Source organism: Carya illinoinensis, chromosome 15 (assembly GCF_018687715.1).
Source record: "Carya illinoinensis cultivar Pawnee chromosome 15, C.illinoinensisPawnee_v1, whole genome shotgun sequence".
In the NCBI taxonomy this organism is placed as follows: Eukaryota; Viridiplantae; Streptophyta; class Magnoliopsida; order Fagales; family Juglandaceae; genus Carya; species Carya illinoinensis.
The window spans coordinates 16,614,400-16,619,340 of record NC_056766.1 but is presented as its reverse complement, the minus strand read 5'-3'; the positions used below and the strand labels follow the sequence as shown (position 1 = coordinate 16,619,340).

Genomic DNA, 4,941 nt, shown 5'->3' with positions numbered 1-4,941 from the left:
TAAACAATTTTAATTTTTTTAAATTTCAATTTAACTTTTTTAAATATCAAAATAATAATGATATTGAAAAATAATATTCTAACTATATTTTATTTAACTTTTATCTTTCATCTGAAACTATCTTATCTCATCTCATCTTATTTCTGAATCCAAAAAAATAAAAGAAGAAGAAGAAGAAGAAGAAGGAGAAGAAGAAGAAGAAAATCCATTCTAGGCTTCTAGCTTATCAGCAAATTTTGGACAGATGCAGCTTAGTGCTGGATATCTTTAGATCATGTCCTAATTTTTCTTTATTGGATTCTCCATGAAGGATGACCTGCTTGGCCTCACACAACCAGCTTATAGTGCACTAAGCTGGTTAGTTGGCCTAGATTCCCACGATTCCTCCGCTTGATCACGACGAAATTATTTTCTTCTTGGATAGGGACATGCATTGGCCTATTCAAAAACAAGTAAATCCGTGAGAATAACGCTAGATATTGTTTGAAGTGTGCACACTAGAATAGTGAGACAATAACACTAGAATAACGCACTCCTTTTAAGAAAAGTAGCTAACTTTAACAACGATTGATTGATTGATTTATTGATGTTAGATCCGACTTTTACTCAAATGGAATGTGTAAGCTATCTTGCACACTTAAGACTGTATAGCATTGCTCAAATAGGTGGTTAATGGCATAACTAATAGGGCTGAGAATTGGAGTATTGTTGGCCTGATCTTTCTAGATATAAAGAAATTACTAGCTTCTTATCAAACATGGTTCTTTCGACATGTACCAAGACAAGTCAATGTGGTAGCTCACTCTTTGGCTAAGAGTTCACTAGACTTGTATGAGGAATCAGTTCATGTAGAGGATTATCCTCATTGTATTCGCAATCATCTCCTTTGAGATCTTAATATCAAGTTACCATTTTCTCAAAAAAAAAAAAAAAGACTATAGCATTGCTCAATCGGTAATATTAATTTATTTTGTACGGCCTTATGGCTTTGAATTCTGCAAATTGGGTTGACCGTAAAGATCATGCATGCAGTCATGGATTACACCAAAATTAAAATTAGTCCGGAGAACATGGAGTATTAATAAGAGGGATTTGTTATTCATCTTTCATACACAATAGATTATATTAATTTTATTTTATTTTATTTTTTATTTATTTTATTCTTACTAAACTAATTAAATTCTCATATTCATGATTATAATTACCACGGCACATACTTATTAAAGGATAAAAATAAAAAGATAAAAAATCACGTGTAGGGCAGATGTATGACAAGTATATATAATAAGAAAAACGACTTTTTGCGTCTAAAATATTTCCGTCTATTTGAAAATTGACGCAAAAAGAAAACATTTGCATCATTTTTAAACTGTTTGCTATGTATACTGTTTTTATGTATTTGTTTTTTAATATTGTTTTCTTTTTTTATTTGATAACATTTGTGGCAATAAAATTGTCGCATAAAATTATTTGTGGCTAAAAATCGTGTTATAAATGACCTTCTTCTGACAAGAAAAAATCATCAAAAAAATTTCTACCTACAATAATTAACCATGGTTAGTGCTTTTTTGCAACGACAATTGACACTATTTGCGGTGATGTTGTTCGACACAAAAATGACTTCTCTTACCATTTGGATTGCCTTTTGCATCGCTGCTATCCTCCATTAGCAGCAACAAATTTCGTCGCAAATTGATGTGTTTTTGCGTTAATATTTCATTTTGACACGAAAGACTTTTTGGGTGACAATTTTAGGCGACGCTATTTGTGTTTTTTGCGACAATTTTAGGTGATACAAAAAGCCATATTTATTGTAGATATATAATTTTTGTTAATAGTAATTGGAGGTTGTAGCCTATAAAATAACCTCTGAACAATCGGTACGTAATTTTCATTAGGTACTATAAATAAGAGGTTGCAGCTAGCTTAAGAATAACTACGCCCGTCCGACAATCAAATGCATGTGATCATTCAGCATGATGAATTATTTGGAAACTCCAACCACTTCAATTTCATTTCATGTGGAAGATCATGACATGAACACAACGACATGACACAACTAGCTGAACAACTAGATCATGCTCCATTTCTTCAACACATGGAAGGAATTATTGCTCCGTAGGTGGCATGGAAGCTTTGAGTGAATGATTGATGGTTCTAAATATTGAACAACGACGACACATTTCCAGAACTAGCCTTCTTGTGAGATGACTAGGATCAGGATAGTAACGATGATATTATCAATGAAGAATCCATCAATTTGATGTAACGTGACCACATTCGAGTAGTCATTCATGGAGTTCTGAATTAAATTAAGATGAATTGAAAGAACAGGTGAAGGGACCTCGTAGAAAAGTCTGCTTTATGTCGTGATTTGTGACTGATCATGGATATGGACTACGGATTTGCATTGCATCATGACATGATCAAAGACCGTACGTTATATAATTTCTAAAATAATGAAATTTTTAATTCGAGTCAATTCCAATAAAGATTTAGTCACTAGTATTAATTGAAATTTTAATCTACCCATGTATATATGCACAGAAATATTCACCAATTCACTTGAACAAATTAGTTAGTTGTCAAGCATGCAATTATATAATCAATCAATTGCATATAAAGTAAATAAATAAATTGCATAACACAATGATTGATGACGAAGGAAAACTTTTTAAAGAGCTCTTTAAAAATAAAACTATACGGCTCCAAGGTAGCTAAACACAAAAAAGTCAATTTTATTATTTAAAAATCAAATTATAAGCAAGTTCTCAATTACAAAACCTTTATCAATTTACTCTCTTACTTGACCAGACAAACGACCTATTTGCCTCTACCGTAATAGTAGCCAAAACCTTGGATGATCTTCAAATATTGGCCTTTCTCTTAGAACTCCAGGGGCTGAAAATCGACCAATCAATTTTTTAACATCAAGCACGATTACACTCAAAGAGAGATAAAAATATAAAAAGTCTCTAAGGAATTTTCTCACTAAAATATGCAATATAAAGTACTCTAGAAAATATCTATATTTGAATCTCGACAAATACTTACGAGAAGAATCCCTAAAATAAATAATTGGAAAGTAGTTTTAGTTTCAATAGAAGTACTCTATTGATGGGCCGAGTCTGTCGTGAATATGTATCCTGACAACATGCTAACACCCAGAATAAATTCTCTCTACAGAAATAGATTTTAGTTCAACCTCTTCTCTGGATAAGTGAAGATTCCTTGGGACTTGATTTTCACACTTATCACTTATCTAAACAACATCTAATACCTCTTAGATAAACTTAATATTATTATAGATAAAGTCAATAAATAATTTATATTCATCCAAAATTACAAACTTAATGATAGGATATCGTTTTAGTCACCTAGTCCTATCCAAATTTATCAACTTAATCACCTAGGCCTAGCCTAACTCTTGCATCTACAATCCCCCCCTTTAGTGGATTGGTGACAAAATCGACTTTCAAGAATGTAATATAGACCCGTCAAAACAAAACTAACAAAACTAGTAGACCAAGAAACCGAGTAAAAATTCCAAGAGAATAATCAACAGTAAAAAATACTGACAAAGAATGCTGACTAAGATTAGCACTATCAAAATTCACAAGATTTAAAATCTAATTCAAAGTCTATGCATTTTCTGTCTGGTCATAAAAAATTATGTCTAGCAAAAGTAAATTTAAATGAAATTAACCATCAACTAAAAGTTACTTTACCAGAATTTAGTTTTCCTCATCAATATTAAAGTTAGATCTCCCACTCAATATTAAACTATCTTAAATAATAATAATAATAATAATAATAATAATAATAATAATAATAATAATAATAATAATCAACTCCCCCTAAATTTCACAATAACAAAAATAGTCAAAGCTCTTCTCCCCACCACCCCCCCCCCCCCCCCCCGCGCCTTTTGTCACTAATCTAACAAGAATCACTATATTTCCAATGATAGCTATCATATGTGAATCTCAAATGTGAAAGGTCAGTGATTGTAACAGTATATTTCTTCCTCTTTGCTCTTTCTGGAATCTCATCTGGATAATCAAGTCAATAAGATTAGAGTAAAAGTAACCAAGATCATAATTGAATGAGTCTACAGAAAATGAAGAACATGACATTGTTAACCACTTAGACTTGGATCAACTTTCCACATGGACCAATCACACATATATTCTAGATATATGGGTAAGATAACCATAACAAATATGCATAAATAAGTAGTGTGACTTGGTTGAGGAATAAACACAAACACTTGGGTGGGCACTTAGTTAAAACTGAAATATATAATCACATAACTCACCAAAAATCAACCTCAATACATGAATAATATAGACCCATTTGAACAAATATTCAAGTATTCAAGGTATTCTAACCCTAACATCAGAGAACAACAACCAAAATCCCAATCTCCATATATGTATGTGCTGAACTCTAGAACTTGAGAGAGAGAGAGAGAGAGAGAGAGAGAGAGAGAGAGAGAGAGAGAGAGAGAGAGAGAGAGAGAGAGAGAGAGAGATGGATTCGAATAAAATTAAGTCTTACCGTGATGGATTCGGGAATCAAGCTACTCGGAACTAGTGCTTTATCACAAAAAAATTGAAAGAGATAAGACTGATTAGTGTACTTGTGACTAGGGCTCTTGCAATGTGAATGTCGTGAGCCATGTATCGTGGGGACTTAGAGAAATAAACTCGGGGGCTAGGCGTGTTTGAAGTAACTAAGAGCATACGCCAGATAGGCCTGTTCATCCGGGTTCCAACCCGGGAATCCGGGTAGACCCAAACCGGAACCCGGATTTCAAATCCGGGCCGGAACCCGGACCGGGTTAATCCAGGTCAGAAACGGGCCGGAACCCGGATGAATCCGGGTTTTTCAAAACCCGGATTCCGGGTTCCGGATTGAACCCGGTTCTTTTTTTTTTTT

At 33.2% G+C, this 4,941-nt stretch overlaps 1 long non-coding RNA gene across 1 annotated transcript; it reads right to left on the bottom strand.

Annotated features, from left to right (window-relative positions):
- Positions 1 to 2,718: 2,718 nt before the first annotated feature.
- Positions 2,719 to 4,734, bottom strand: LOC122297571. The gene is made up of 2 exons (XR_006238815.1): positions 4,561 to 4,734; positions 2,719 to 2,901 (listed from the first exon to the last, which is right to left on the bottom strand). It is a non-coding gene; the product is annotated as an uncharacterized LOC122297571 (long non-coding RNA).
- Between the last annotated feature and the right edge of the window lie 207 nt (positions 4,735 to 4,941).